The 20,757-nt window shown below is 43.4% G+C and overlaps 4 non-coding genes across 4 annotated transcripts; 2 read left to right on the forward strand and 2 right to left on the reverse strand.

Moving 5' to 3' along the window:
* The first annotated feature begins 4,455 nt into the window (after nt 1–4,455).
* Nucleotides 4,456–4,528, forward strand: trnav-cac (transfer RNA valine (anticodon CAC)). Its single transcript has one exon. It is a non-coding gene; the product is annotated as a tRNA-Val (tRNA).
* A 744-nt stretch (nt 4,529–5,272) lies between these two features.
* Nucleotides 5,273–5,345, forward strand: trnav-cac (transfer RNA valine (anticodon CAC)). Its single transcript has one exon. It is a non-coding gene; the product is annotated as a tRNA-Val (tRNA).
* Nucleotides 5,346–19,579: 14,234 nt separating this feature from the next.
* Nucleotides 19,580–19,653, reverse strand: trnat-agu (transfer RNA threonine (anticodon AGU)). The gene has a single exon. It is a non-coding gene; the product is annotated as a tRNA-Thr (tRNA).
* Nucleotides 19,654–20,387: 734 nt separating this feature from the next.
* trnat-ugu (transfer RNA threonine (anticodon UGU)) lies at nt 20,388–20,461 on the reverse strand. Its single transcript has one exon. It is a non-coding gene; the product is annotated as a tRNA-Thr (tRNA).
* Between the last annotated feature and the right edge of the window lie 296 nt (nt 20,462–20,757).

A 20,757-nucleotide genomic window follows, 5' to 3' on the forward strand; every position in this document is an offset into this window, starting at 1 on the left:
GTAATTATGAGATATGACCTATTAATGCATTGACCACGGACAGCCTATTTGGACCCCGTCAAATAAGTTACAGGTGGGCCCTGTTTCAGGTTTCAGCTCCAAATTGTGTCCAGAGGCTGAGATCTGGACGTCCCACCTGCAACTTATCCCATTCAAAAATTTAGGCTGTTCGTGGACAGTGGAATTTCGGGGTTCTGAAGGCTGCTAATTGCTCAGGGGGGCCCAAAGATGAACTTAAAATTGATATTTAATCATTTTTATGCATTTTTATCAATCATGACAACAAAATATAAAAAAGATCCCACCTGTAACTTATTTGACAGGGTCCAAATAGGCTGTTCGTGGACAGTCCATATTTAGGCTAATTATGCATAATTAATAGCTTTAATGTACATCAGTGTGTCGTATTGTGTCCCCAGTGTGTTGTACAGCAGGTTTCACCTAATAAAACCACTGTAATTATGAAATATGACCTATTAATGCATTGACCACGGACAGCCTATTTGGACCCCGTCAAATAAGTTACAGGTATACTTTGCCCACTTGTAACTTATTTGACAGGGTCCAAATAGGCTGTCTGTGGACAGTCCATTTTTAGGCTACAGTGGGCCCTTAATTTGCCCACCTGTAACTTATTTGACAGGGTCCAAATAGGCTGTCTGTGGACAGTCCATTTGTAGGCTACAGTGGGCCCTTAATTTGCCCACCTGTAACTTATTTGACAGGGTCCAATTAGGCTATTCGTGGACAGTCCATTTTTATGCTACAGTGGGCCCTTAATTTGCCCACCTGTAACTTATTTGACAGGGTCCAAATAGGCTGTCTGTGGACAGTCCATATTTAGGCTAATTATGGAAAATTAATAGCTTTAATGTACATCAGTGTGTTGTATTGTGTCCCCAGTGTGGTGTACAGTAGGTTTCACCTAATAAAACCACTGTAATTATGAAATATGACCTATTAATGCATTGACCACGGACAGCCTATTTGGACCCCGTCAAATAAGTTACAGGTATACTTTGCCCACTTGTAACTTATTTGAGAGGGTCCAAATAGGCTGTCTGTGGACAGTCCATTTTTAGGCTACAGTGGGCCCTTAATTTGCCCACCTGTAACTTATTTGACAGGGTCCAAATAGGCTGTCTGTGGACAGTCCATTTGTAGGCTACAGTGGGCCCTTAATTTGCCCACCTGTAACTTATTTGACAGGGTCCAATTAGGCTATTCGTGGACAGTCCATTTTTAGGCTACAGTGGGCCCTTAATTTGCCCACCTGTAACTTATTTGACAGTGTCCAAATAGGCTGTTCGTGCACAGTAATTTTTTAGGCTAATTATGCATAATTAATAGCTTTAATGTACATCAGTGTGTTGTATTGTGTCCCCAGTGTGGTGTACAGTAGGTTTCACCTAATAAAACCACTGTAATTATGAAATATGACCTATTAATGCATTGACCACGGACAGCCTATTTGGACCCCGTCAAATAAGTTACAGGTGGGCCCTTACTTTGCCCACCTGCAACTTATTTGACAGGGTCCAAATAGGCTGTTCGTGGACAGTCCATTTTTAGGCTAATTATGCATAATTGATAGCTTTAATGTACATCAGTGTGTAGTATTGTGGCCCCTGTGTGGTGTACATTAGGTTTCACCTAATAAAACCACTGTAATTATGAAATATGACCTATTAATGCATTGACCACGCTCAGCCTATTTGGACCCCGTCAAATAAGTTACAGGTGGTTCCTTACTTTGCCCACCTGCAACTTATTTGACAGGGTCCAAATAGGCTGTTCTTGGACAGTCCATTTTTAGGCTAATTATGCATAATTGATAGCTTTAATGTACATCAGTGTGTTGTATTGTGGCCCCTGTGTGGTGTACAGTAGGTTTCACCTAAGAAAACCACTGTAATTATGAAATATGACCTATTAATGCATTGACCACGGACAGCCTATTTGGACCCTGTCAAATAAGTTACAGGTGGGCCCTTACTTTGCCGACCTGTAGCTTATTTGACAGGGTCCAAATAGGCTGTTCGTGGACAGTCCATTTTTAGGCTAATTAGGCATAATTAATAGCTTTAATGTACATCAGTGTGTTGTATTGTGTCCCCAGTGTGGTGTACAGTAGGTTTCACCTAATAAAACCACTGTAATTATGAAATATGACCTATTAATGCATTGACCACGGACAGCCTATTTGGACCCCGTCAAATAAGTTACAGGTGGGCCCTTACTTTGCCCACCTGTAACTTATTTGACAGGGTCCAAATAGGCTGTTCATGGACAGTCCAGTTTTAGGCTACAGTGGGCCCTTAATTTGCCCACCTGTAACTTATTTGACAGTGTCCAAATAGGCTGTTCGTGCACAGTAATTTTTTAGGCTAATTATGCATAATTAATAGCTTTAATGTACATCAGTGTGTTGTATTGTGTCCCCAGTGTGGTGTACAGTAGGTTTCACCTAATAAAACCACTGTAATTATGAAATATGACCTATTAATGCATTGACCACGGACAGCCTATTTGGACCCCGTCAAATAAGTTACAGGTGGGCCCTTACTTTGCCCACCTGCAACTTATTTGACAGGGTCCAAATAGGCTGTTCGTGGACAGTCCATTTTTAGGCTAATTATGCATAATTGATAGCTTTAATGTACATCAGTGTGTAGTATTGTGGCCCCTGTGTGGTGTACATTAGGTTTCACCTAATAAAACCACTGTAATTATGAAATATGACCTATTAATGCATTGACCACGCTCAGCCTATTTGGACCCCGTCAAATAAGTTACAGGTGGTTCCTTACTTTGCCCACCTGCAACTTATTTGACAGGGTCCAAATAGGCTGTTCGTGGACAGTCCATTTTTAGGCTAATTATGCATAATTGATAGCTTTAATGTACATCAGTGTGTTGTATTGTGGCCCCTGTGTGGTGTACAGTAGGTTTCACCTAATAAAACCACTGTAATTATGAAATATGACCTATTAATGCATTGACCACGTACAGCCTATTTGGACCCTGTCAAATAAGTTACAGGTGGGCCCTTACTTTGCCGACCTGTAACTTATTTGACAGAGTTCAAATAGGCTGTCCATGGACATGCCATTTTAAGTCTAATAATGCATAGTTCTTCTGATGGGACACATAGGCCATTCGTGGCCACACAGGCGGTCAGTGGGACGAATAGGCTGTCCGTGGTCACTGGGCGGGGCCACGGGCCGTCACTTAAATTGGCCGTGGACAGACGGGCCGTTCGTGGTCAAACAGGCTGTCAGTGGGACGAATAGGCTGTCCGTGGTCACTGGGCGGGGCCACGGGCCGTCACTTAGATTGGCCGTGGACAGACGGGCCGTTCGTGGTCAAACAGGCTGTCAGTGGGACGAATAGGCTGTCCGTGGTCACTGGGCAGGGACACGGGCCGTCACTTAGATTAGCCGTGGACAGACGGGCCGTTCGTGGTCAAACAGGCTGTCAGTGGGACGAATAGGCTGTCCGTAGTCACTGGGCGGGGCCACGGGCCGTCACTTAGATTGGCCGTGGACGGACGGGCCGTTCGTGGTCACATAGGCTGTCAGTGGGACGAATAGGCTGTCCGTGGTCACTGGGCGGTCGGTGGGATGAATAGGCCGTTCGTGGTCACATAGGTGGTCGGTGGGACGAATTGGCTGTTCGTGTCAGTGGGCGTGGCCAGGGGCCGTCACCCAGGTTGGCCGTGGGCGAAAAGGCCGTTCGTGGTCACACAGGCGGTCGGTGGGACGAATAGGCTGTTCGTGTCAGTGGGCGTGGCCAGGGGGCTGTTCGCAGGTCACAGGTGGGACGGACGGGCGCTCCGTGGTCGGTGGGTGCGGTCAGGGAATTTCGCGAAAGGGCGGTCAGGGGGACGCACGTGCGCTCCGTGGACGCCCGCCCGCAACCTGTTCGGCGCGTGTCGAATCGACTGAGGGCGGTCGGCGAGTCGCCCCCCTGTGGCCGATGCCCGGATCGCAGGCGAGGGGGCCGGATTTCGTCGGCGCCGTCGGCCGGTCCCCGAAAAATCACCTAGGGGGCGACGCGCGGGGGTCCCCTTCCCTAACCCGGTGGCCTAAAGGGCGAAAGGTCCTCGGTTCGAAACCCGAGCAGAAACAGTGGTTGGATTCTGACAGAAAATGTAAACTGTTTGCCACACTAGGTGGGTGAAGCGCTCATTTCCTTTATATCAGTGGTCTCAAACTCAATTCCTGGAGGGCCACAGCTCTGCACAGTTTAGCTCCAACCAGCTCAAACTCACACCTGCAAGGAAGTTTCTAGCAATCCTGAAGACCTTGATTAGCTGAATCAGGTGTGCTTGATTAGGGTTGGAGCAAAACTGTGCAGAGCTCTGGCCCTCCAGGAATTGAGTTTGAGACCACTGCTTTATATGCTTTTTAATAAGCGTGCACCTAAAGATTTATGTCTGCAACCTGAAGATGTGTTTCCGTAGTGAAGTGGTTATCACGTTCGCCTCACACGCGAAAGGTCCCCAGTTCGAAACTGGGCGGAAACTGTGGGTGGTTTTTGCAAAAATTTCGTATGCGATTTTCTGTTGAGCAGGTCAGTACACTTGCAGGGATGTTTGTGGTTTAATCTCTTTAGAAAAGGACAAAAATAAAACAAATGACCATTAAGGTTTCCTGTACAGTAATATAAAATGTTCGGTCTGCCAACAAAATTAGCAGCATTTTGCCATGTTAAAAACACTGGGCAGTCTATAGTTTCAGTCGCTTTTGAACAAGCGTACGCTAGAAGCAGTGGGACTGACGTCCAAATCAAGTTTCTGTAGTGCAGTGGTTATCACGTTCGCTTTACACGCAAAGGTCTTCAGTTCAAAACTGGGTGGAAACAAGTGGAGGCATGTTAAATATAAATGCTGCAATTCGATACAAAACCCTTACTTTTAAGACAGGTGAAGGCCATCGTACCCAGGAGCTGTAGGCAGACTGCCATGCCGAATGACCTCTGTTCTGTTGTTTGTGGAATTCACAGACTGTCACACTGCTTGCAGAGTAGATAATGGGAAGGAGCCATCTTCTAAAAAGCACATGTACCTCATCAATAGGTTTCTGTAGTGTAGTGTTCATCACGTTCGCCTAACACGCAAAAGGTCCTCTGTTCGAAACCGAGCAGAAACAGTGGTTGGATTCTGACAGAAAATTTAAACTTTTTGCCACGCTAGTAGCAGCGCTCCTTTCCTTTATATGCCTTTTAATAAGCGTGCATCTAAAGATTTATGTCTGCAACCTGAAGATGTGTTTCCGTAGTGTAGTGGTTATCACGTTCGCCTCACACGCGAAAGGTCCCCAGTTCGAAACTGGGCGGAAACTGTGTGTGGTTTTCGCTTGATCAGGTCAGTACACTTGCAGGGATGCAGGCACATTTTCTGTCAAAAATAAAACAAATGGCCGTTGAGGTTTCCTGTACAGTAATAAAAAATGTTTGGTCTGCCAACAAAATTAGCAGCTTTTTGCCATGTTTAAAACACTGGGCAGTCTATAGTTTCAGTCGTTTTTGAACAAGCGTACCCTAGAAGAGGTGGGACTGACATCCACATCAAGTTTCCGTAGTGTAGTGGTCATCACGTTCGCTTTACACACGACAGGTCCTCAGTTCAAAACTGGGTGGAAACAAGTGGAGGCATGTTAAATATAAATGCTGCAATTCGCTACATAACCTTTGTGAAGGCCATCGTACCAAGGAGCTGTAGGCAGATTGCCATGCCGAATAACCTCTGTTCTATTGTTTGTGGAATTTACAGACAGTCACACTGCTTGCAGGGCAGATTATGGGAAGGAGCCATCTTCTAAAAAGCACATCCCTCTCAACATTAGGTTTCTGTAGTGTAGTGGTCATCACATTCGCCCAACACGTGAAAGCGTAGCGGAAACTCAAATCAACGGAACACCTTTTACAAACCAATCGCAAAGGTTTTATCAAAAGGTGTAATCAGGTAATGGCAATCCGCGAGCTACCTAATATCGTTTAATATGAGGTGTCTTTCAAGGCATAATATCTTAGTAAACCGTAGGGCTCGTTTTATGAAAGCTTGACTTGAAAGTCAATCAGACCCTTTATCAAATGCGTCATTAAATGTGTACGAATCTATAAAGTGATACGAGATCACATAGAGACCAGATACACAATGGTTCACGAACCGTTGAAATTGAAAACAATTTCGAAACAGCTATGACGCGTAACGAAGCCCAGTTTAATAAAATCACGTGACCTTAGCAGTGATACACTCCGAATGATTTGAGACGAATGATTCACCCTGGTGTCAGAGCTTCACGAAGCACGTCTCATAAGAGGGTTAAACCACCCTCTTCTCTCTCTCTTTCTCTCTCTCGACCCCTTCCTCTTGGTTTCACTTTCAGATTGAAACCCAGATACTTTGGGTTTTTATTTGTGTTTCTTTTATTTTTACTTAAATCTACCCCTATTTTATTTTGTGTATTTACACCTGTTGAGCCTGAATAGTCCTATTCAGTTAAATTGAATTTAATTAAATTGGGAATTTAATTAAATCAATTTGCTTAGTCAAGTTCCCCTCTAGTTACCAGAGCTATGAGAACACACAATGTTTACATACATTTTTTTTATTTATTTTTATTTTATTTCAATTTAGTTATTTACGTTTGTTTCAGCCTGAATTCTTATATTCAGCTAAAGAAAAAAAGAAGGGCTTAACTAAATTTGAAATTTAATTAAATTACTTGATACGCTTCCCTTTCCTTTTAGTTTTCTTAGAGCTATAAGGACGTTCTAACTTTACCTTTACCTTATTTTAGATCACTAGTCACTATCCTCATCTTCTCTCTCTCTATAGGATTACAATATCTAGCGACTGTTGTTTCCATAGCGAGTTACACAGGTCATTAATATCCTACTTCCTGTCTGTGTTTTACCCATCCTCACTCCTTAGCACCAAGCTAAGTACATGAAGTACGGCTAAACACAAACGCACAGTAGGCCCCAGACAGAACTGGAAACACTTCCCATTGTTTCTTCTTCTTCTTTTGGACCTTGAGATGTCTGATGTGTCCCTGGTAGCTTAGTCTAACAGCAGCATAACCCATAAGTGACTCCTGTTTACCTATGTCTCCTAGCTAAACCTAAATAGGTAAAACACTCCTTTCTTCCTCTTCTTTTCTGGTTTCATCCCATTGTTTTATTTTGGTTTTGCTCTATCTGTTACTCTCGTAGCACAACATGTGAGAAGAACCATCAGCATTTTTGAGTAATAGGTTATGACATGTAAGAGCCCAGTCATCAGTCGATGCTGCTTAAAGCACGTCAACTAAGATACTCAAAACTTTTTTTTTTTTGTTGTGTGTGCTCACCAACACTAAATTTTAGCTGCTCCACATAGCCATTCTCCCACACAGATAGCTCACCACCTCTGTAGAAACTTGCATTTGCCTTTGCCATTTCTCTCTCGTGTTCCCACAAGTGTTCCAGTAGGCCTCAGACACCCAGCCCTGCCACCAGGACCACCTGAAGACCCGGCAGAGCAGTGTCATGGACATCCTTCAGCCTGAAGCAGGCAACGACCTGCCACGGCAGAGGAAGGAACAGTTAGGCAACAATGAAAGCAGACGTCTGACACCCAGCCTGAGCCACCAAGAGCTGACCAGCATTATCTTCTCCTTGGCCATGCTCCCGCAGGCCTCAAACAGGAGGTAAATGAACTAACGCTGCCAGCCACAGGACTCCACAGAGAACGAACCCTGCTCAACGGGAGAAGGCACAGGACAGATGCAAGGACCCTGACAGAGCAGAGCAACTGAAAGAGATCATCAGTTTTCAGGCGGACGACAGCTCTGAGCACCTGCAAACCGACGGGTAAAGAACTGTTTCACTCAAAGAACTTAAAGAAATGGTTGAACTCAAAGAGAGCTAAAGCCATCAATGTGCAGCGGAAGTCCGAACACTGACTTAGCATTGCTGTAACATTATTGACGCACTCCATGTGGTCCAAAGAGAGCTGCAACAGTCCAACCCACTGCAAATGGACCACACAAGAAAGATGGACCCTGCTGACCTTCACATTAGCACCTGCAGCCGGTGTGGCACACCGAGACAGACTCCATCTGATCTAGACACATCTAGCCCAGCTTGGCCCTGCCCAAACACCAAGCAGGACAGACCTAGAAGGGCCTGTGCTACCACCACCGACTCCGAACGAGTTTTCTGTGGAACTTACAACGAACCTGTGACGGAGGAGGACACCAGCTTCAAGAAACTTTTCCTCCAAAACCAGTTAGTCACCATATTTTCACCTGCCCCCACGCAATGCCCACTCAACGATGCGTGACCTGATGCAGAAGGCCTCTAACACAGAAGGCCTCCCCAGAAAAGGTTCCTAAGACCCCATTGATTCTGAACTGCAAAGCCAGAAGGCACACAGCATGAAAACAATGCAAGACTCTGCTAAAAAGTCCCTGGTCAACATAGGACATAAAACTTTTAAAGTAGATGAAAATGTGTGCTCAAAGAGCAGCAAGACTCTGCATTAGTAAAAGTAGAATTTTACTGATATAAAGGAAATCTTGAATGGACGTGTAAGCCTCACCTGCCAACAGACTATGCACGACTCTTTTGAAACAAACATTTGCTACATGCTGGTTGAATTGGCACTGCTACACATTAGTTTCCATGACAATGAAGGGTTACAGGAAAACTAGCATGACCTAGAGCCCCTTCGTAACTACTGTTATCCTAAAAAAGTGCTTATTTGATCATTCCGATCTAAACGGGACATGATATGCGATACACATTTTGATCACTAGCTGCTGGCTTGTCTAAATGCAGATAAAACGATAGCTGGAATTGACATCTCTACTTAAAATAATAATAATAAAAAATAAAAAAAAGGGGTCTTAACTGGTATCGGTAATTTCAGCATTAAAGCGTAAGTCTGTTTGACAAAGGAATCTCATCTCAGCGGCATGCAAACTGTACCGGTATTTATTAGTCTGCTTTGGTTGAAGGAATCCAAATTGCAGTATTGCTTAATCTGTTTCTGACGAAGGAATCTCAGTACAGTGTTATATACACGTAGACTTGGGTGATGCTCCCCTTTCTACAAAGTAAAGACCTTACAAATTATTGTTAGGTTGATGTAAATTCACCTAAATTTTGGCTGCATCTACAAGCAGAGAGCTACCTAGCGATCAAAACTGTTTACTCGCTGAAAAGTCAGTATTTATGCACGAGATGGACGTAACTATATAGGCTTAGACAAGCTTTGACTTACAGCAAATCTATTTCCTTACTCTGTAAACAAATAGAATAAGTTGCGTACAGTAAAGAGAAGAGTTCCATGAGTAAAATTTGCAAATGCCAAACCACATTTGCATTTTACTGAATGTAACATCAAGTTCTTGAAAGATTTAAAGTATAGGCGCCCCCTTTTAACCCGTTTAAACATGCATAACTCATTTAAAATGTGCGGACATTCTTCATGGACTGTTGAATTGTTCTGACATGCACTGGTTCCCATGACAACGACTTGTCACAGGAAGTGCTAACTCGTGACGTCATCTTGTAAACAAACCAGCCTAGGTGGCTAAGCTAACTTAACCTAGCGTCCATCCAGTTTAGGCTAAGCTAAGCTAACCTAGCATCCATCCAGCTTAGGCTAAGCTACATAATAACTTCTACAGTTAGCGGTTAGCATCATTTACTTGAAGCCTTAATTACAGCTTTTATGTATACAGCGCAAAGTATTCTAAAATACTTTCTTTAACCCCATTTAGGGTTTCTAATTTTTCTCTTTCCTTACTTTCAATTCTTCTCAGCTGAATTTCACCTTCACTAGTTTAGGCATAGTCCTTGCTGAGCGCTGTAGGCTAAATTTGCAGATGCCCTGTCAATTAAACCCAAGTTTAATTACATGTAAGCTGTGTAGCTAGAGAAGAATTCTTATAGTTATGAGAATTTTCATCAGCATGTTGACTAAACCTTTGGAGGGACACACACGGTGTGGTCTTAAACACGCAACAGCTGTGACCCACTATGGAGTTTTGGTCCAGGCAAATCTAAAGGTTAGTCACTAGTGCTATTGATTACTCTCAATTTCAGATCATTCCGGCTGTTTTGATCACTTACTTAAGTCCTTTTTATTTTTATTTTACTTCGATAATAATAGCAGTCAGCTATTCACTTGTCTATACTGTCATGTATATGATTTATTTCCATTTCTTCTCTTGTTCAAATGTGGTTCCATTTCCCATAGGGCCCAGAAAGGAACCAGAGACACCTTTATTTGTGATTTTGTTTATTTTCAACAAGTGCACTAATTTTTATGACCCTGCAACACAAGTAACTTCAACGATTACTAGGGCATAACTATAGTCCTGAGGATTGATAATAAGCATAATTTGAATAGGAAAGCTGTCCTTTTTCCTCCTATTCTTCACTTCGTCAAGCCGTAGTGAACCACCAGTTAAGTCCAGAGAAATATTTTAGTCATAAGAACCATCTTAAGTCATTTATTTCATCTCGGCTATGCCCTTTCCAGGAAATACTCTCGGAACCACACAAGTCTTAGCCTCCTAACATTCACAGCTAAGATGATAAGGATACAATACACACTTCACTAGCTAGCTACACATGAAATACCTAGCTTTATGCTACATATCTAGCGAACCCATTAAACCGTGGCTCTGAACTTTCTAGGGTCATGCATTAGTCTCTCACCACAGGTGTGCCAAAATGTTGCAGATCCTCTGCTTAACCTGACCTTAACCGGTTAGGAGAACGAAAAGACTGACAAGCCATCGCGAGGAACACTGTTCCACCCATGGCTGCTGACATCCGACGGCACCGGAGCCAACGGAACTGCACCATGAGAGAAGAGGACAAACGACCCATGACCCAAGCCAGAGTTACAGCCACACCGGGGTGATCAAGATTCTCATCTCCTTACCCCACCTTATGGGTATAAAACAGAAGGTAAACAACCTCACATAATAGATCACAGCGTCCCACAAGGAGCGGACCTGTGCCCAAAGCCTTACAGACCAGCTAGACACTGAGGTTCGAACCAGATTCAATGCAGCTGGACTGAGCATGCCCAGGACCAGCACAGAACTGTCACCATGGCAACAACCCAGGTACCAGCCAAGCCCCTTGGAGAAGCCATGGAGGACAGCACCCTCAACCTGCAAACACCACAGGAAGACCACGGCTGTCAACGACAGCATCCTCTTCCATACCCTTCACACAGGTGTCAATCTGAGGCTCCGCAAGGACAGCTGGACGCACCTGCCTCAGAGTTACTGGAGCCGCTGACACACGCAAAATAGCTCCCTGCACAGGACTCACCCGAGGAGTCCTGTAAGGTACAAGCTTCCGACTCCTTGCCCACCCCAGCTTAGGCAAGCTTGCGTCGGCACCACCATAAGGACAGAACAACACTTCAATCCTTCAGACCTCTCGTGACTGAGAGGCTAACAACCACCTTCTGACCTCCGGCCACCAGCACCATGTCAGCTTGAAAACCTCTCTATGCTACATAGAGGCCTAACCACTTCCTGCAACCACAAGGAAACACCTGCCCCAAAACTAATGAACTTCAGAATGTCCCAAAACCTGCTGCCTCAACACCTGCTGCAGAGACCTGGACTTGGCTACTGTCCACATCACCAGCCGTGGAACGACCACCGCTCCAGAAGACACGAGCAACCAGAGGCCACCATGGCCTTCCAGCCTTCTATGACAAGTGTGTGTCCGATCTCTGCACTTCCAACTTCGCTCGTGGTTGTCCTTGAGGGGGGACAACAACGATCGAGAGGGGGGATCTGTAGGGTATGGACCAATCAGACACATACTAATTATTCATTATATACAAAGGTTTATGAAACTCCTCACACAGCCCAAATTAACAAACACAAGGGCAGAAACAGTGTCATGTTACAGGGCATGACAAGGAGATTTTACGACCTCCGAGGAATGTGGCCACATACTCAAGAGAGAGACTATGAAACAGAAACCCTCTTTAAAACAGACTTTGCTGCATTAATCATAGACTAACTGATCTATAAATGAACATGCATAAAACTGTGAAAGAAACAGTGTAAATGGTTTACTGTCTCGTGTACTATTAGGTATATATTATGGTATGTATCCTGGTATACAACAAACTAACGATCAATGTAACCTCACCTGTATAGTGCCTCCTACCTAACTAATCCTCATTTAATGACTCACACTTTGATGTACATCACCTTCTTCTAGAATGCAGTGTGGATGTGTTATAGCTATTTTAGCATTAATGAAGGTATAATCTTCCTAGGGACAAAGATCCATAAATCAACTAAGAGCCACTTTCCCTCTCAGACATGTCCCCTTTTCTGATTGGTCGAGTTCAACCCTTAGGGGAGGATCTTCTCCAGGCCTTATTAGAGACAGTCCACATGTGACCTGCCTCTCTTAGTTTTTCATCCAGCCGCAACACTGTTCTGGTGAGACTGGGGAGCCCCCTCCCCCTCCACGGGGGCCCCAGGGCCCAGCAGGCCTCGATTCCAACCAGATCCGGCCTCATGGAAAAGAGAGAAGACTCTCTCACAAAGAACCAAGGACAATCTCAGGAGTTTTGGAACAAAGACTCCAACCAACAAAGACTCCAACCAACAACGACTCCAATCACCCATCCTTCCGACTTCCTCACTTCTCCTGGGTGCTCGGCGTGGCCTCAACAGAGTCCCAGGCCTTGCCCAAACCAGCCATGCGGTCCTGGAGAAAGAGAACGCTCAACCAACTTCCACTTGACACTGCCGGAACCATCAACGACTTCAATTTTCAACAACTTCAAGAATTGTTCCCATTACAAATGCAAGTATTCAATTCAATGAAATGTGTAAAATGAAATTCTGATGGTTCTTCTCATAGACCCTCTTCCGGTTTCCAACTTCATCCTATCACTAACCTATTTATGTATTCATGTGTGTATGTTGTTTAGTTTATTTATATTCATATAAATATCTATATTTAGTTAATAAAACTTGTACATAATATGTATTTGGTTCTGTTTTGCTTGCAATACAAGTCACTTTACGATCACGGTTTTTGCTACTGGCTCAAAGTACAAGTACAGGCGAAGAAATAATTATTCTTCGGTGGCCATGGAAGATACCCTTTTCTTAGAATAAATTAATAATCAAAAGAGTTCGTTGGAAGAACTGATTAATTGATTGTAATATTAATTCAGCCACATCAAGTTAATCCAATTAACTGACCCAAATATTTATAATTAATAATAACAAGATATTATTGATTATTAATATTTCCAAAAAGCTGAGTTCCTTACAAGAGTTAGTATATATTTACAGTTTTTTTCAATTGTTTACACGCAATTTTGAAAACCGGGTTCTTTTTTTCAAAATGTAATCACAATTATCCAAACACCACACTCAATTGGCATAATTCCTAGATTGTTTGGAAAATGACACACTTCTGTCAAAACATACACACTTCAGTCAAAAGATATACACATATTTGTGAAAATGCTATTAGTTTTCATTTAACCAACACAGTCCTCAATGATCAGACACTATTGTAACCAGTTTCACACTGTTGTGATAAATAAAAAACACATTTGTAAAAATACTATTTTTAGGAAATAGCATGTGCTAGATTTTTGGCCAGACATTGTTATGTAAGGGATAATTTAGATGAAAAAAAAAATTGTGACACACAAACAACATTCTTCATGATTAGTTTGAGATATAGGGAGAATGTACACAAATAGGCCTACTATAAACTTACCAAGCACTGCACAACACTGATTTCTGCAGACTCATATTTCAAGTATTTATTTACAGTATTTCTTACCATAATCAGTTACAGTAATCAACCAACAATGAAATCAATGAAAAAAATAAAATCTGTAGACAAATTAAAATTACTGCATGAAGTACATACAGTTTGACTCTGAAGAAAAACTGCTGTAAAAGCAACAAGAATACTGTAACTATTCAGTTACAGTATCAACCAGAGATTTGGTTGAACTCTTTGTCCAGCTTCCATCGGTGTCAGTCCATGGTCCCTCTACCTCCTTCACCTCTTCCTCTACCTCCTTCTCCTCTTCCTCTACCTCCTTCTCCTCTTCATCTACCTCCTTCACCTCTTCCTCTACCTCCTTCTCCTCTTCCTCTACCTCCTTCATCTCCTCTTTGAGCCCCCCCTCTTATTCTCACTCTTCTTCTTCTTCTTCTTCTTCTTCTAGCTCCTTCCATTTTTGTTGAAGACAGGTGAACTCACCTGCTGCCTTTTATAGCACTCCTGAGTGATGCGTTTTCAAATTAGCACATGTGTGCTTCCACGCCTGATGGATGTGCATATCCAATTCATTCATTAGTGTGGTCAATGGCAATCCGGGGCTTTGTAATGACAAGGAAGTAACCTCACAATCCTTATCTGTGTCTAAGGTGTGAAAATGTGTGTAGAGTTTTACAAATCACCGTGTGTAATGTTTTGCTATAAGGGAAAGGCAGACATTGTGTGTAATGTTGTGCAAATCTGCGGAGGGGTTTTGCTCATTGGAGTAGAATTTTGCAAATTGTGTGGAAATTTTTATTTTAGTGTGTAAACAATCATAAAAATCTGTAACAAAATGTGTTCTTGAGAAGAAAATTATCAATTTGGCCAATTGTGTTTTGTTGGTGTGAGTCTGTGTTAAGAGTTTAGGAAAAAGTATCTGAAGTATGGGTAAGCGCTTGTTAGCGATTGAAAAAAACTGTAAATACTTTTGAAAACAGATTCAAATAAGCGGCGATCCTAAATTGCAATATTATTTCCCACTATTACTGTTTTTGACTGTATTTTAATCATATTTCAAAAAACAAAAGAGAATCTTACTGAACATAGACCTTTAAACAGTATTGTATAATTCCATCTAGGATTAGTTAAAATTATTGGACAGTTATGACTGTTTCTTTCTCTTGTTATATATGCAACATATATTATATTTCATTGCATGTTGTCTCGGTAAGTAATTTCAAATTTTATTGGTCCAAAATAATTGAATTTGCATATTAACTGTCACAACTCAGTAGTCACACAAATTAGTGCTAGCAGCTGACACAATTCTGAAAACTATTGGAACAAATGTATACATTTTATTCTATAACCTTAAGTACGTTTTTGACATCCAATATTTTCTATTTTATATGAGGGTAGTCTTGGATAGATAAAGCGGTAATTAAATAAATGACCTGCTAGACTAAATGTTTTGTCTTTTTCATTCACAGACTACTCCTTCGGGGGCATTACTGCAAGATGCATCTCTAGTTCGACTGCATCGTTTGTGGTCGGACACTTTGCCACCAGAGGATCACAGGTGGATTGCCAGCAGGCTTTTTAAAATGGGGCCCAAGGGAAAACCAGAGCTTCGAGACAACCTACAGCTCTGGTATTACCCACCACAGCCAGCACTTATTTACAACCAGGCTCCAGCTCCAGACAGATTTTTTTGTCTTGCTCTGTTGCTGTGGATGCCGTACAAGCTTTGGAAGATCAAGGCTCTCTGTCCCAATTCTGCCTGCGGGCAGCATCAGCTGACTGGAGGCGGTCTGCACAAAAGGGCACGGCAGGTTCTGGACATCGATAGGATGTACAACATGGTCACAGAAACCCTCATCTGTACCAAGTGTAAAGCCTCGCATGTGTCCTGGAGTCAGACTGTCCTGCAACAGCTGGATCTGGGCAATCGCTCTGAATTTCGGGTCATCCTCACGCGGAAGTAAGTACACTTTAATTCCACATCCAGTTGATAGCCCATCATCACATATGTTTGCAAATACTTTACAAATCAATTGTGTAAAATATATGAATGTGTGGATTTAGCTTTTCCTAAGGTATGCCTGTGATATGAGAGTCATTCGGCTCCTGCGTGAGCGTGGCCTAGGCAACAGTCCCGTGTCATCAAACAGCTGCGTGAGAACCACAGTGAGGAGTGGCTCCAGCGTATGGCCCGGTACACCACCCAATGTGTGGACTTCCTCAAACGACCCGGGGTGTTGCAAATACAATTCCAGGAACCCCCAGAGCCTACAGTGGTCCCAAGCTGCAAGTGGCTGCTCACCGTGTACAGCCAAGACATCCTGACAAGGCTGGATGAATCCATGCAAGGATAACATCTACGTATGGTTCAGTCTTGAAGATGGATTCCACTAAAAAGGTTAGCAGGGGATTTTTGTTAATTTATGGTGTTTACTGTTATATCATTATAAGAGCATGAGTATCTTATTCTACATGGTGTGATGTTTCATTGCATTGCATGCTTCCTGTCATCTACTGCAGATCACTAAGAAGCTGGCTGGGACGGCAAGGGGAACGGGACTCTGGCTTACCTCTGTTGGCAATGAGTTTGGTCAGGTGCTCATGAGTGTGCTGACAGCACAGGAAGGAGCAGGACTGGACATGATGGTCGATGGTCTGGTGAAAAGGTACCAGCAGGCTAGTGTGGATCCACCTGCTGTTTTGTACGTGGACTGTGGCTGCTGCACTGATGTGGGTGAGACCAAGCTGAAAACCAGATTCAGAGGGTGGCCTGATCTCATGATTCGCTTGGACATCTGGCATTTTATGCGCAGGATTGCCATGGGGTGTACAACTGATGCCCATCAGCTGTATCCCATCTTCATGTCACGGCTGTCAGCGTGCATTTTTGAGTGGGATGCGGCTGATGTTTCTATGCTTCGCAAAGCAAAGAGAGAGCTGTTGATATCCCAGGGTTGGCCTGCGCTGACAGATGAAGATGTCAACGAGCATCTTACCAGGAATGAGCTGGCACTCCATTGCCGGAGGAGGACCTGTGGAGAGGAGACTACCATCCTTCTCCTTGAGCGGCTGCTTACAGAGCTCCTGAGCAGCAAGGGCAAAGACTCCCTGGGTGTTCCTCTCCTGGACCGAGAAAGGATGGAGCACATCTGGAATGTCCAGAAGAAGCATGTGAAATGCATTCAAGACCCCCCTGGTGTTGTGCTCTATACAGAGACAGGGAGCCTAAACAAGGGAGGTGTGCTTCTGAAGACCTACAGATGTGCCAGAGGCTCCACTTCTCTCGAGTCCTTTCATTTACACCTGAACCGTTTCATCCCAGGTATTGTCTTTGTCACACACACTGTGCAGGTGTAAAGAAAGAGCATTAAGTGTTTTTGTGTGTTCCTTTAACACCTCCTAAACACTGTTGTGTCTATTTACAGGGACCAGTGCAAACAGTCTGAACTTTCAGATTTATCTGCTGGAGGGTCTACACCGGTGGAACCAGGACCGGGAGGCTGCTTCCCTGTCATCGGAGCCATCAGCTTTGCGCAGCTACACAGGAGAACTTGTTCACTGTGTAAACGGCAATTATGAAAAGCTGTTTGGCAGGAAAGTGGTCCCCACGTTTTGTCCCCCTGCATGTTACACCGGTGAGAATTGTTTTATATATTTTTTATTTTATCAACTTGCAATTTCTGTGTAACCTCCGTCTGTATGTCAGATTTAACCCTATAGAGTCGATTGTATCATAATTGATATGCAAGTTTCTAAAGGACTCTAAATGATCAACATGATCAAAAATTTTTAGGAAACATGCCCTCTGTCGTCTGATTGATTATAGTCTTTTAGTATAATTGTAAAAGTGTCCACCTTCAACTCGTGCTTCACGTTTCTTTTCATTGTAAAACCTTTACTGATTTTATAAAGTAATTGTAAGAATAACTTTTATATTGTTAGTAATATTTAATGACTAGTTACTAGACTGAAGCAGTTTGGGTTCACTTGATTAGAAAATCATGTTACATGTAAATATCAAAATGATCATCAGACTTTTCTCTCAATCATCATTGTATTGCATTTCATTTCATGTTTTGCCCCCATAATTAAACGTGTTTGGCCTCTTAATAAAACTATTTTGTTTTTTTTCTCCTTGACGATGAGCTCTATATTCTCACACTATATGAGCTACTACAAAAGCCTAATGTATCAAATATGATACACAACATTCTATTTAATTTCCGTTTGTTTATTGTTTTTATTTCAGGTGAGCTCATTGGAGTGCAGTATCTGTTCCAGCAGACTGGTCAGGCACTGCAGGACATGAATCCTGACTCTGAGCAGACAGCAGAGCTTATTGAGGACCTCAGTGTGGAGGAGCGAGATGAAGATGAGGGCTTCTGTGACATCAGCGAGGATCACACAATAGCAGATCCGGAGGCTGTTCTGTCACCACCCTCTTCCACACTGACACTGGGTTCTTCCACCCTGGTCACCAGCAGTGCCACACCTGTACTGGGCTCCACATCCCCTTCACTGGTCCCTGACCCCAAACTTGTCCTCACACAGTCTCCTTCATCACCTGGACCCTCAGGGACTGCTGTCACACCTGTTCCCTCTGAAACATCTGTTTCAACTCTCCCTTCAGAGCCAGAGGATGCTGGTCAGGATGATGATGAAGAAGAGACGGTAAATACTACTCCTTTGTATGTCTTTCAAATTAACTAGAATAATTATGATGAATTAACATCCAGTGCTTTAAATCCAGACTTTCCACATATTTTACATTTAAAAGTACAGCCTAAATTCATTTGTAAGCTGCAAATACACATCAAGTCAAGTCATCTTTATTTATTTGGTGCTTTGTAAAATGTCAAGAATGGCGCTCTCTCTGCTTTGTACTATACAGTGCTTTACGGTGATAAACAGGAAAATAACACAATCAGTTATGGAATTATGCATTAGACAGATGTGATGTAATAATTGTATTGCATGTTTGTGTTTTTTAATAGGCTGTTGACTACCAAAATATCCCGGGTTATCAACATGTGGACCAGCTGGCAGAATATCTGGTGGATCTCCGGGACCACACAGCCCTCAGCCTGACCAACCAGGAAGCCAACACCATAATTGCTCTTTGGCAGAACCTGGATGACCGGGACAAGGAACGGGTGGTGTAAGACAGTCGATGCCGAAAGAGACTGCTGAGTGGACGCTTCAAGGTCCCGAAGAAGCCCACTCACCCTGGTGTAGAGAGCACCACCAGATGTGTGCTGGGTGCAAGCAGCGCACCTGCTCAGTGGCCTGACTGTTGCCGTCTGCTGGAGACCATCTTCATCAGACTTTGCACTGTCCACCCAAGCCCCAAAAGAAAAGGCAAGGGAGCCCTGTCAAGATTGTCTCTGATCCTGCAAGACTATCGCAGGATAAGGCAGCTTGTACTGGGCAACAGCTTGGTGATGGGGGAACATCCATGCAGCTGGTGGAGGTTAACCAGAACACCCTGATTCTCCACACACAGGACAGCACAGCCTGACCTTCCAAAGGTGGTATGGCATCCACAAGACATCCACAAGACAAGCCGGTGTGTGAAAAAATGCTCTGGAGTGGGGGCCTTGTATCGATACGTTTTTATTTATTAATTACCCATATGACAAACCCACAAACTTTGAATATCTCCATTCACAATCTAGAAGTCCAATGCGCTATCCATTGCGCCACAGAGCCACAAAAGACAAGCTTTAAGCTTTCACATCAGAGAAGGTTAAATGACTACTCTTAGAAGCCACAGATTAGGCACTGCTGGGATTCAAACCCAGGATCTCCTGTTTACTAGACAGGCGCTTTGACCAACTAAGCCACAGCGCCAGTTACTGTCACTGGTTCGATGCTTTTGTATACAAAGTCTATAAGAAGAGAATAGCTGATTACATCATGAATAGGTCCCTTTGAAGTTACAGGATTATTTCCAAAACCTGAAAGGTGTGCAGGCTTCTGTTGAGGGACAAGGGAATATCTCTAGCCATTTATTTCTGGATCGAAACTCTCAGTACTCGTGTCTCAAATGTTTCGGGAACCTCCAGTTACGATACACCTAAATGCTGTTTCAGCTTGGAGAAATGGAAAGCGTGTTTTTTTTTCTTCTTTTTTTCTAGGTAGGTGGCCAACAATAGGTTGTTGCAGCTTTTGGCCTAGGCCAGTGGATTTCAACCTATTCTTATTTAAATAGGTGACTTAAGCTAATTAGTAGAGTACTCTGTGATCTGAGTTGGGTGTGTCCAATAAGGGAAATAAGCAGAACGTGAAGGGTATGCTTCTGAAGTAGTTTGTGGATTCAAGTTTTAAGCATATGTCTGACTCACAGAGACATCAGAGCAAAAGAGGCCACTGACTATTCTGGTGGGACTCACAACCAGGGAATTTCTCCATTCGCATCCTAGAAGTCCAAAGTTCTATCCATTGTACCATAAAATGACACACTTCAGGGAAGTGTTGCATGCGCAGCACTTCTTAGTTTTTCCAGTTTTGTGCAGGTAAACACAGTTCGTCATGCAAAGACTTTCATATGTGAAAAGGTTAAGCACTCCCATATCCTGTGCCAAAGGCACTGCTGGGATTTGAACCCAGGATCTCCTGTTTACAAGACAGGCGCTTTGACCAGCTAAGCCACAGCGCCAGATACTGTGAATTTTGTTGGTAAAACAAGTCTAAAAGAGGTACCACATCAGGAAAACAGCTGATCACGTCATGAACGAGGTCCCTTAGAGGTAAGAGGATTGTTTCCAAAACATCTGAGCAATAGAGGGTATGCACGACTCTGGTGGGACTCAAACCCACAACCTTTGAATATCTCCATTCACAATCTAGAAGTCCAATGCGCTATCCATTGCGCCACAGAGCGACAACTTTAAGACGCTATTGCATGCACATCACTTCTTAGATTTCCCCATTTTGTGCAGATGCACACTGTTC

The sequence above is a fragment of the Siphateles boraxobius genome, unplaced genomic scaffold (assembly GCF_051911475.1).
Source record: "Siphateles boraxobius isolate OS27281-9 unplaced genomic scaffold, OSU_SipBor_1 63, whole genome shotgun sequence".
Lineage (NCBI taxonomy): Eukaryota > Metazoa > Chordata > Actinopteri > Cypriniformes > Leuciscidae > Siphateles > Siphateles boraxobius.